At 44.4% G+C, this 13,481-nt stretch overlaps 1 protein-coding gene across 2 annotated transcripts in view; it reads left to right on the top strand.

Annotated features, from left to right (window-relative positions):
• The window catches only part of LOC138970456 (phospholipid-transporting ATPase ABCA3-like), an 86,615-nt gene that overhangs the window by 25,547 nt on the left and 47,587 nt on the right, over nucleotides 1-13,481 (top strand). The gene's annotated exons all lie outside the window — the stretch shown is intronic.

Here is a 13,481-nt window from a genome sequence, read left to right as displayed (position 1 = left end):
CGGGGTCATGTTCGGTGCCTAAAAACCTAACATTGAGGATTTCTCTCATGTTTTTGAAGCTAGAGCCTTCAAATTTCACACACTTGTAGGTATTGATGATCTTCAGACATGATAGAAATGGGGTTGGTTTGGGTCAAACTTAAAGGTCACATCATGAAAATGTTTGCCGGAGAAGATCAATCACTACACAAAATATCCACTGAGCTAACAAGGAAATAAATATAGGTTACACACTCCGAGTTCTGAATATCGTGCATATTTTCCCTCGGGTCGATTTTCAGGTATTACCGAGCCTCGGCGAGGTAATACCTGTAAATCGACCCGAGGGAAATATGCACGATATTCAGGACGAGGTGTGTAAGCTTTTTATCCCATTACTCCGACGTTTTCATTAAAAAAATCAACTTTTTGACACAAACTATGCGAATGCCTGTTTTGTGGTCATCAAACCTTCTGCGACCACAAATTGTGTCATGATATTCATGTGCGAAAAGTTAACGAGTCCCCTTTTGTCTTTTTGGTAAGCGCGCCATAAAACGTTTGCTTTTGTATTCAGTCATCTATACTGCTTAAGAAAACAAATAACAGTTATTTCTAGCGTGTTGAAATGAAATTTGATACTGTGCATGTATCGACCGGTTTCAGTCGGTGACCCTCAAGTGACAAGTCGGTAGTCAGAGGCATTCGCCAAAAAGACTGCGTGTTTGATTTTACAAGCGATGATGATGATTGCTGAATTTGTGCTTATTCGAGCTGTTGTGCTTCAGGGTTCAAATTTGGATTACTTACTTCTTCAATCGTCATAAATTTTGGTGAGCCTTACTTTCATGTCTGTCGTTCAGTCTTAGGCCCGCAGTTATTGCTGCTGCAGTATAGTTTTGTTCTGCTGGTTTTTTTCAATGTTGGTCAAAACTTGTAAATCTGTTAGCATGCATGACCTGAACCTAGACACCGTTGTTAACTTTAAACTTGAAAAATAACACACGCAAGATCCGACCTTCTTCGCCACCTTTTATTTTAACCGTATCTCTAACTTTGTCACTGTTGTCGGAAAGTCGAAGATTTTAACTAGCAGACGATAGATCTACACCAGACGACAGGGACAGGACAGCCTTGTTCTGTTGAACCAGATTTAGCTCTAAAAGCGATAGCATACTGTTTTCGTATAATTCTTATTTCGTCGCTCAGGATTTTGAATCAGGATTTTGTTGTCGGGGTTGATCTAAGCAGTTGCCTATTGATGAAGAGTACTAGAGAACTACCTCCAGAACCGCTCTCAGACTGTCACCACTGATTCGTTCTCTTCTCAGCCTGTCCCTGTCCGCTTCGGCGTCCCACAAGGGTCTGTCCTCGGCCCTGTCCTTTTCACCCTGTACACCCAACCCCTCTCCCTGGTCATCGAACGCCACGGCTTGAATTACAACTCTTTTGCCGATGACACGCAGCTCCAGAACAGCGCCAAGCCGGAGGACGTTGACCATCTCCTGGGATCCATCTCCAGTTGTTTCACTGACATCAAGAACTGAATGACTGAGAACAAGTTGAAACTGAACAGTGAGAAGACGGAGGCCCTTCTCGTTGGAACACGACAGAAGATTGCTTCCCTCACTGTGACCGACCTCCAGCTGGATGACGCGACTGTTCCATTCTCCCCTGCTGTCAAGAGCCTTGGCGTCTTTCTCGACTCCACTCTCTCCATGCAGACACACATCTCCTTCATCATCAAGACCTGCTTTTTCCACCTTGGACGCATCGCCTCCATCCGTCGCTACCTCACCCACGACGCCTGTGTCAAGCTGGTTGTCTCCCTCATCTTCAGTCGTCTGGACTACTGCAACTCCCTTCTGGCTGGCCTCCCCGCCTCATCCATTCATGGCCTACAACGAGTCTAGAACGCTGCTGCCAGGCTGACGTTGAGGAAGACGAAGCGAGACCACATCACCCCCCTACTTCGCTCCTTGCACTGGCTCCCTGTCAACACCCGAATCTCCTACAAACTGTCCACTCTGGTCTACAAGTGTCTCAACGACTCTGCTCCCGAGTACCTTCAATCCTCCCTGGACCTGTACACGCAGTCCTCCGACCGTCCCCTTCGTTCTGCTGCTGACCCACTCCGCCTTCACATCCCTCGCTCGAAACTCGCATCTGCTGGTCAGCGTGCATTTCCCTCCGCGGGCCCCTCCGTCTGGAACTCCCTGCCGCTTGAGCTTTGCCAGAGCCCCTCTCTTGACGCGTTCAAGAGTAGGTTGAAGACTCAGTTCTTCCCGTAGCTGGCTGCGACTTTCATGTTCGACGTGATGTGTTGTGCCCCAAAAGACATTCTTGTGCTGTGCTCTGTGAGAGGTCTTTTCTTTGTGTTTAAAATTATTTTGTTTGGACCTAGCTATTGATGTGTGCATTGTTGTTAAACAGTTGTTTGTTGTATGTTTATCAGGGTTTGCTAGTGTGTGATAGGGTGCGTGTCCGTCTGTAGATGTTAGTTTCTTTGTTAGTCCTGTGTTGACAACTCTTCGACAAGCGCTTATAACTGTACCCACGGAATACGCGCTATATAAGCTTCATATTGATTGATTGATTGATTGATATATACTGAACTCCAAAAGAAACGGAAGTTAAGAGTTATTTAGGGTTTTGTTAAAATTCATGCACTAAAGATGGGTTTCAGGGGAAAATTCTGCACGAGCATGAGTTAGCATAGTGTCCTGCACGTAGCCTGTGAAAATCACGTGTGCAGCGCCCAGGGTGCGCTCTCTGATACTGTTTTTCGCTCGCGCAGCCCACACAAAACCTGCCAGACCGGATTTTTTTTCGTTAACAGTACTCAGCTCACACAAGGAACAAAAACCTGTCTCCGTCCACTGTCTGAAATCAGCCATTTGTACAGTAGAAGCATGCCAAGACTGAGCGCCATTGACAGGGAGAGAGCAATCGGGCAATTGCAAGCTGGAAATCGCCCAGCTGCCATTGCACATGTCATGGGCGTGGACCCGATTCCAAGCCAGCGGCAGCACCCGGGATGGCGCTAGAAGCGGACAACCTCGTGTGACTACTGCTCGCCAGGACCGGGTCATCTACCGTCAGCACCTGCGCCAACCGTTCCTCCCGGCTACAGAAACCTCCAGGAACACCGTTGGAACCCATGGCGCTCCCATCTCGGGCACCACGACACGACGCCGGCTGTCAGCCAACCACCTGGACTGCAGGCGCCCTGCTCGCCGCACATTGCTTACTGCACAGCACAGGCAGCAGCGACTGCAGTGGGGACATGAACACCTCAACTGGAACCAGCGGCAGTGGCGGGACATCCTTTTTACGGACGAAAGCCGCTACTGCATCAGCCACGCGGACGGCCGCATCAGGGTGTTGCGAAGACGCAACCAAAGGTACGCCGCCAACAACATCCTGCAACACAACGCCTGGGGAGGCCCCAGCGTCATGATCTGGGGTGGGATAGGCCTCAACCATCTTGTGGGCCCCGTGGTCTTCCAAGGCATCGGCCCTGGGCGCGGAAACGGCGTGAATGCACAGCGGTACATCAACCAGGTCCTTGGACCCACAGTCGTGCCGTACTTCCAACTCCACGGCAACCTTACCTTTCAGCAGGACAACGCTCGCCCCCACACCGCGAGGGCCACCACGGCCTTCCTGCAGCAGACCAACACCAGGGTGATGCCCTGGCCCTCCCTGAGCCCAGATATGAATCCCATTGAACACTTATGGGACATTTTGCAAAGGGAGCTGAATGCCTTCCAGCCGAGGCCAACAACCGCACCCCAGTTGGAGCAGGCCATCAGGCAAATCTGGACCACCATCAACATGGCCACTGTCAACCGCCTGGTGCGCTCCATGAGAGCCAGATGTCAGGCCCTTGTCAACGCCAATGGGGGACACCGCGTTACTGAGCCTGGCGGTGAGAACTTTCTTTCGGTAACGTTTTTTTGTTAGTGACAATCAAAGACCATTGCCCCAAGATGCTTTGTACCAATTTCCGAAATTCGTTCGATTCGATCTCGTCAAAATGAAATGCCAAAGAATGAGATTAAATTTCTTGAAATTTCAACTTGCGTTTCTTTTGGAGTTCAGTAATAGTTGTGCGCCTTGAATCACTGTCTCTCTCTCTCTCTCTCTCTCTCTCTCTCTCTCTCTCTCTCTCTCTCTCTCTCTCTCTCTCTCTGTCTCTCTCTGTCTCTCTCTCTCTCTCTCTCTCTCTCTCTCTCACACCGCTTCGGCCAACTCATAATCGTCACTCAGCTCTTTTCACCTCAGCAGATTATGTGTAGGCCTATTCTTTGTTGTTTTCTTTATTTCTTCAATGATAAAATGTATGTAGAGCGTTTATAGCTAAACGTGAGTTCGACTTTTATACCGCAGAATATCTCAATCGTTTTGCTGAAAAAAATAGTTCCCGAGTTGACGATAAATATGCAGATGACCTCTGTAAATTATTCAATTGTACTCTCAGATCAAAGACAATGACCAATGACCGGTAAGTTTGAGACTCGGTTGTGATGGATTATCCATATGGTTGTGATAGATTATCCAGAATAATCACCTCCTCAGCTAACAGAGACAAAGAGGCAGGTCATGGGATAAGTCTCCTTTTCATCAAAAATAATATGATGTTATCGTTTGATTTGAGCTCAAAGCTTAGCGTCTGGGGTAATTAGGTCTTGGCTAGACTTGTGGTGATGACATGCTTTGACGTCATTGTGTCAGAAATGAGGTCACTCAAGTATTAAACACATTTTTGTTGTCTTGGTCAGCCAAAGAACAATACCCCGCTTGGATAGCTCTCCGGTGCGAAAGATAAGGAAGGTTCACTTTCCTGCGGGCAAATTTTTTGCTCTCAAGAGTTATCGTTCCTTCCATACGCTACAGTCACTGATCTAATAGCGTGGGGAGCCTGTCCAGAATTATGCTTAGACCCAAAGAAAATGGTTACAGAAAGTTTTTTTGTTGCAACACATTAAGATAGCCTGTCTCAACATTCCCCAAGAGTTATACCGTTGGCAGCCTCTGCATAACTTTTTTTATGACGGTTTGATTACGTCACATATAAAAACCCTTGTTTTCCTCAATGACGTTGCAAAAGTCCACGCTACAGCCCTTCATTTTAAGGTTTTTAGTCTACCGTCATCTATAATGCACAATTCGTTAGGCCGGTGGACGGACAAGGGTCAAGGGTATGAGCAGACTAAGAAACGGTATCCATGTCCCACCCCCGTGTCACCACAGTAACACGTAAAAGACCTTGGTCATTCTGCCAATAGTGCAGTTAGATGATTACACCTTAACATGCGCACATCTGGGAAGCACCACTCTTGTCACAGTTGCTGCAAGCTTTCCCAATTTCCAAGCAATGGGATAATAAAATAATGAAAATGAAATGAACAATGCGTTGTTCGCGTACTGATGATAACAGAAATACGCATTCTTTAATACGACTATACCTCTTCCTATCCGTTAGTCTTCTTCAGCAGAATATACTTACTGGAAAAACAAGACTGGCGTTCATTCAAAGTCATCTTCAGGTGAACAAAAGAGTGCATAACACAATTATCAATAGGCCTACCTTTTGAGGAAAACTTGATGGTTACGATGTTTCACATTTCAAAAGACGGAAGAGGCTAGTTGCAGCAGCCAACACCGCGACATTCCCCACATCCAGGTGTGGACTCTAGTCCGTGTTTCCTGCAGCTACGCCGTTTTGTGTCACAACCACTTTTGCATGTGCAGCGAATCACCTTTAACACGTCGGCTGGTGCTGCCGGCAGATCCGTGTTGTCACTGGAACAAGGATGCCACGCTCAAGTTTCCATCCGTAGTCCGTGGGATCCATGGCCACTTTGAGTCCCATCCATTTTTGTACCTGCAGGTACACTGGCATGCTGTGGAATCGGGCAGCTGCTTAGGTGGGCGGCAGAGTGTGAACTTGCACAAACGTCGTTCCAACTGCTACCTTTGAACAGAAGAGTCTGTAGCGAAGTTCATCGAGACCCTCTCTGGATCTACTGTTATAGAGCAGTACTAACGCCTTTTCGCCTGCTGATAGGATATCCTCCAAGGTCGCAAGTGTTTGCAACTTCAGTTTTTGTTTGAGTTTCTTCATCGAGGTTGCTTTTCCGACACCATAGGGCCCAGAGGTTGTGTCGCTGCCGGTAAAGGCGTGGAGAAACAGGAGCAAGTGGCACACGTTGCCAAGATTGCAATCAGCTGTTTGATGTTTCAGAACTTTGAAGATTTACCAGCGTGTTTGTCTAAAACAATTCGGTCCTATTTACAGTAAAATACATATGTTTAGCTACTGCTGATTATTATCCTCTTGCACATTCCAAGAAAAGTAGTCAACAAGATCATCTTCATTGAGAAAAAGACAAAAAAAGAACAGAGGGGAGCTGAGAAACTAGTTCTATCTGTAGATCACCGTGAAGCTGCACATCAGTGTCCTTATTGATGCTCAGTGCGTCAACTTGGGCATTGAGTTCAGACTCGTAAGGGGTCGAAAGTGTTCCTGTCTGCTCATCTTGTGTGTTTTCATCTCTATTCTTTTCTGTGTCACTTTCGGGCAGTGGCACATGGAATGTGTCAGACAGCAACAGCATGCTTAAAGCTGCGTCAACTAGTATGTGTCCTCGAACGGCACGCAGCACAGCTTTCCCTTGAAGCATGTTGCTCGCTGCGTTTGGTGCGTACACAGTGGACAGCTTTTTTTTCATGAAGACCCGTTTGTTCCATCAGGTGGCCAATACACGCCAGGAAACTCATTTCCAGGTGGAATGGTCCAAGGCGAAGGACAATGTGTTTAAGGTCGCTGCCATCTGGCTCACTGGAGATGATGCCAAGAGCTTTCCACCAAATAAGGGTTGGTCAAATGTCAACACAGGTGTCGTGTTGCTGCGCTTTGCCTGAGCACAGATGAAAATGCAGGGTAGAAAATACGTGGTGTCGCTTGGATTCAAGTCGATCATCGGCATAAATGTTATAGATGAAAGTCCTGGATAGCTTCCCTTGTGGATGGGTTGCATGAAACCAGACCAAGATGGTCTGTTGGGTTGCAACAGCCAGCAAGCTTTCCACAGCAGATCCACCTTTGATGTTACATCTTCTACAAACACGTTTTCAAGATGTTCAAATTTCAGCTTCAGCAGGCCATCACACGCTTGTCTGTTGTAGTACTGGATGCCAACTTTCGCCCTTTTCACTATTCTTCTGGCTTGACGTCAGTTCTTCTTCTGATCCTGTCTGTTTTCCCGGTGGTCGGGGTGACAGTAGCGATCATTCCCATCCCATGAAACGTGTTGCACCCGTCAAGTGTTGCTGTGTTGTGGTCGAGGTTGTCTGCGACTTACTGGGTAAAGTGGCCATCAACTTGAAACGCAACGTTGTTTTCTGAAACGACAGCATTCATTTCATAGGTCAGAACCTCCTTGTACGATGAACAGAATCCCAGAGAATACAATGTGTCAATGAGAAACTTTGAATCAAAACAGTGATGCATTTGCACAGCTAGTCCTATTTGTAGGGGACACAGCAAAAATCGTGGGCGAGATGCCTGCATTATTGCCTGTCTAATCGATGAGACTTTCACGCTGGTTTCCTTTCCACTGAAGATGTTTTCAATAAGAAGCTGTAAGGACTTTGGAACAAACTCTAAGTTGGTGCCACGCGATGAAATGTCATCATCACTGGGGTACATTGCACGGGTTGTCGGCACTGCTCTTATGTCACTCTTTAGCAGGTCTGCAGCGGTTTTGAGAATCAGGTCCTTCTGTGCATCCTCATCTTTGACCGTTTTTGCATAACAGTTATGCAGAATTGAAGAGGCTGTCTTCCTAAATGTTACGACATTTGACTTGCCGTTCACTTCCGTGAGGATGAGCTGCTCACCAAAATAATGTTGTAGTTCTAGCTTCATCGTCGGATGGCTATAAGCATCATCTGTAAACTCCTTCATTTTGATAATCAGGTCGTTCACTGTGATCTGTTCGTTGTCATTTTGAACAAGATAGGTAGCAACTTTCTCAAACGCTTCAGCTTTCCTCTCGTGTTTTGGTCGACCACGTTTCACCTGTTTGTTGCCTTGATGCGACTGAGTAAACTGTGGTGGTCTTTTCTTGCTCCGAAAGCAAAGACTACAGTTTTGATGGTAGATTGCGTCAGCAGCTGGCAAATCTGATACAAACTCCAGTCTGCTTCGTACTGTGTCTGCCTATTCATCACCGCGCTGAGAACAAACTTGAAAAATTGTGCGTTCAAAGTCAAGAGTCCTAACTGGATACACTTTGGGACCAGAGCGCGAATCAAGCTTTGCTTCCTTGCCGCGAAAAAAGGCAACATTAGGCAAAGTCAAAACATTCTTTCTGTGAGCGCAAATTCTGTGCTACATTTGATAAAAAGTTCTTTTTCTTCTTTCTTCTACAAAACGCTCTGAATGTTACATGTCATTGCGGCGACAATCCTCGTGCACTGAGACAAACGGCATCACCCCGTTCCAGACTAGCCTTGTGGTATCTCTTCCTCTGTCTGTTGGCTCAACAGTCTTCCCTCCCAGGTTAAGCGGATCACCACACGAAACACACAGCGCCATGGTTTGGTAATTGGAATAAAACCTGCGGAGTATATTAAACGGAGCATTTGTCATTTTGTGTTATATCACGTTTAATCTGGCGGGAATCACACACACACACACACACACACACACACACACACACACACACACACACACACACACACACACACACACACGTACGCACACAGACTCACACGCCCAGTTCTCAGCAATGTTAGAGTATACATGTAACTAAATTACCTCATGGTTTGATCATAAGAAGTTAAATAATGTATTTTTTTCGGTGAATCTATTTTATACACAACACTGTTTCAGCAGCTTTAGATCTGTTTCGCGAGCCATACTTGTGACCTAAAAACATTAGCGCCGGCGTGAAGGTGAAGGTCGCCTGAAACAATTCGGTCCTATTTACAGTAAAATACAGATATTTAGCTACTGCTGATTATCATCCTCTTGCGCATTCCAAAAAAGTAGTCAACTAGATCATCTTCATTAAGAAAAAGACCAAAAAAAGAAATCTAAAACATATATTCGAGCGAACACTGCTGCGTGTTACAGACTGCCAAAGCATCGTCTGCTGCAGTATCAATCGATCGCTTCCAATCGTTTATTTCTCCTATAACAAAGAAATACCTCGGAAATATTGATTGATTATGCAAGTTTTGAGTGGCAACTTCTTAATTCAAACTATAATTTGCACAAAAAAGACGAAATACTTTACTTACCAAAGATTTGTTGATGTGCAGAGTTCTGCTTCAAACGCTCGCGCAAAACGAAGTTGTAGTTGTCTCCCATGGTAAAACAGTCACCCAACTATGGCTGGCCATTGAGGGCACATCAAAATATACCGTTTTTCAACTTGAAAATTCTCCATTATGCAGAAGCGTGCATAAGTATAACATGCCAGATTTGTTAGATCTACATTCACTTTACCATTTCCATTTGATATCATTTCTGTAACCATTATTTTTACCCCTTTTCCCCCGTTCCCCCGTTCCCCAGGTTATAAACAACGGCTACCGAATAGCAGAATTTTCATGCGATTGCAAGTACCGAAGTTGCAAAAATACCTCAAAGAAAGAAAAATACAATATTCAGGATACACACAAAAAACGAAGCTGGTAAAGTTATTGAACAGACAACGGAGTACCGGGATGGCACGTCATTTTGACGTCGAAGAGAATTCAGCCATCGCTTCACAAGCGCTGGTGTTCTCTGGCTTGTGTTAAAAAAAAAAAAAACTCGATCGCCTTTCCTTTGACTGTGTACGGGCCTTGCTTGGGTACTTTGGACGAACTTTAGGATTATTCTTGCGGCTAACATTGCTGCAGTCCACTGCTGCACAGTGCAAATTCACCTTTTTCAAGGCGAAGTGTCTGCACTGAAACGCAATTCCTCTCACAGAGCTATCAAAACATGCCCGCAGTTTGAGGCAGATCTCGCAAGACCACGCAAGGTATTGCAGATTTATCACGCGACTTCGCGGCGCTGGCCGATAGGGCAAGTCGCCAATTTGGACTCAGCTGGGTCAAAAAGTTAAAATGGTTTATTTTGTGTTGTAATTATTCTCTGTTTCTCTCTCTCAAAATGTAAAGGGTATTGAGTATGAGGTTAGTGATGGTGGTGGGAAGGGGTGAGGCAAGTTTTTCCTGATATTTTCTTAGGATTAGATAACTAAATGAAATGATATGTCAGGTCACATTAGGATCAAGTTTTGGGCAATTATAGTAGGATATATTGCACATTATTTTATGAGGCTAGAACAGCAAATCATTTTGAATCATATGCAGTGGAACCCACCTTTTCAGACTTGAACAATCTGACAAAGGAGGGAGTCTTAAAAAAGGGGTAAATGTACAGAGTACAAACAGGTACAGAATCCAGCGCCTCCAAAGGGAGGAAGTTTAACAATGGGGGGGGGGGGGGGGGGGGCACTGTAATGGAATAGGACGAAGGGGCGTCGTATAAAGCATTTGGGGGGGGGGGGGGCACTGTAATGGAATAGGACGAAGGGGCGTCGTATAAAGCATTTGGGGGGGGGCACTGTAATGGAATAGGACGAAGGGGCGTCGTATAAAGCATTTGGGGGGGGGGGGGGCACTGTAATGGAATAGGACGAAGGGGCGTCGTATAAAGCATTTGCTTTTCTTGTGTCTTATTCTTTACTTGGTTTGCTGTGAGTCTGGTTTTGGTTCAAGGTATTCCATAGTATATCAGTATTGTTACTTCCGACATCATGATTGTGTCATTTTACGTCTCCCTCGGGCACGTAATATAAGAATAAGGATAAGATTTTATATATATACCCTTAAACAAAATATAAGGACCACTTTTTCAAACGCATGCCATACAAAAATGACATGGTTAAATGATTTAATTATTTTCTGTATTGTTTTATTGAAGAACTGAGGACTGTCTCTAGAAAATGTCACGTCAAACATGACAAGGAAAACAACGCTAGAGCGTGTTACTCTAGACAACCCTCTGATTTCAAATTCACAATTCTTAAAACGAAAAACTGCAAAATCTTATCCCGGCAGCGATCACCACTTAATCTCCCACTAATCGGTTGTGAGATGTCCAACGACGTAAGGTGATCTCTCCCCCTACCATCAGAGAGCCCCCAACAAACGATTTCGTTCCAAACAGCGCCATCTGCAGAGCACTCTCTACTACGCCTCCAGACTCTGATGCGTCCATCAGCAGGACCCAAGAAGAGGCGCCCCATCTGTAAAGCCTGTCCTTGAGGGGTTACTTGTGTGTTCAAATCGATCGACAGATATACATTACACATTTTGTGCACAGGTTCCTCTAAGCTATATGGACACATCTGTGCAAAGAAAAAATGTGTTTGCCTTATTAACCTTTTTTTGATATTTTTTTACTGGGGGTTGTCAAGTACGATTTAATAATAATGCAAACTTTTATAGCGCTATTCTAGAAAAATGTCTACTCTTAGCGCTTTACAATACATACATCGACCAAGCATACTATACACGCACAGGCAAAGAAACCGACCAAACATAACCAACAAACTATACATGCACAGGCAAAGAAAACGACCAAACATACAATACACGCACAGGCAAAGATAACGACCAAACATAAGCAAACATACTATGACCAAACATAACCAACATACTATACGCGCGCAGGCAAAGAGAACAACGATTTTGCGAAAAACACTGCGATTCTTAACGTGATCCTAACTGACATATTTAGCTCTACAAATGATACATGAAACATTACTTTGTGTAGATAAATGAATGAAGAGTATCACTTTATCATAATATGGCACTTATCAACGTGCATTTTCAGAAAATGATCGAGGTTTCTCGAGGGCGTACACATAAAACTATCACTCATTTAGTAGTAAAAACGTTATTAAAAAAAATTCGCTCGACAGATCATAACTAAATTTGAATACAGCTAAGTTCACTGTATACAGATACAATACTTGTAAACAAAATAGGTTGTTGACTTATTGTCTACTTCACAATTATTCCCGCACCAACCCCACCCCCATATCTTGATTGACAAAAATTATTAAAAACAAGAAATTCCTCCGAGGTAGGAAAAACACCCCCGTTGGTCAAAGGGAAATAACCATTCTCACTGCCACCAACTGAGAAGGTTATTTCCCTTTGACCATTAATATATCCCTCTATAAGTCCTTGTAGAATCTTAATCCACCAATAACTCCCTAACCGTGTGTTTGACTGGTCCCAATTTTTGTAAGGACCGTTTCAGGAATGTATAGAACCTGTTCACCAAGTTTGGTGACGATCGGTCCGTTCATTTTTGAGATCTATATGCGAACACAAACAAACAAACAAACACATGGAGCGAATCCTAATCTTAATCCACCAATAACTCCCTAACCGTGTGTTTGACTGGTCCCAATGTTTGTAAGGAACGTCTCAGGAATGTATAGAACCTGTTCACCAAGTTTGGTGACGATCGGTCCGTTCATTCTTGAGATCTATATGCGAACACAAACAAACAAACAAACACATGGAGCGAATCCTTTATTCCCCCCTCTGCTTCTTTACCTCTGTAAACTTGTAGGGGTAGTTATTTTTCGATAATGACCCAGCAACCAAACAAATAACGACCCAGCAACAGCCTGAATCCTCGATAGTGCAATGGGTTGAGAAGCTGTTCTGTTTCGGTACTACTTTTTGCGACTGAAAAGTTCCGAACGCTCTAATGTACGAAGTATACATCTCTGGAGCAAACAATACAAACATACCGCATTTAAATTAACAACTACAGGCCTGAACACATGAATCTCCATATAAAATCCATGAGTTCGGTTGTTTTCTGAATCTAGATCAGACGTTTATCACAAGCAATTTCCCAAGGCAAGTAACTCATACTTTGTCTAGCGACAAGAGTAGTTCCCCTTCTTTTCACTCAGTTTCTTCGACAACAGACTGCAATCCGACGGTCAGTTTTCAACAATATTTCATTTAATAAACAGATCACACGCAACCAAATGCACACATCTCATCAATTTAAACAACATAAAGCGGTTTCATACACTATTTTCCCCAGAAAACTTAACTTCATACAGTTTTTAACGTTGGAACACGGGTGCAAAAGTTCGTCTGCTAGTCCCATTTGACGAAAGAACATTATCCTAACCGATACCAAAACATATACAGAACACACAATATCTGCCTTTGCCGCCACAGCAGAATAACAGCATATCTGTGTACTTGATTTTAGTCCAAAATAGGAAAACTGACAAGAAGTGTTAACAGAATGGAATGATTTGCACGGAACTATACAACCGCGCATTAATCGATCGCCTGCGCAGGTTGACTGGTTGAGTGAATAGGATTCGATCAAACTTTCGCAAAAAACCTCCTCTTTTCTTTGAATAACTGAAGAAAGGAGGAATAAAGAG

The sequence above is a fragment of the Littorina saxatilis genome, linkage group LG7, assembly GCF_037325665.1.
Source record: "Littorina saxatilis isolate snail1 linkage group LG7, US_GU_Lsax_2.0, whole genome shotgun sequence".
Taxonomy (NCBI): Eukaryota; Metazoa; Mollusca; class Gastropoda; order Littorinimorpha; family Littorinidae; genus Littorina; species Littorina saxatilis.
The sequence above is the reverse complement of the archived record's forward strand: the minus strand, read 5'-3'. Positions and strand labels throughout refer to the sequence as shown.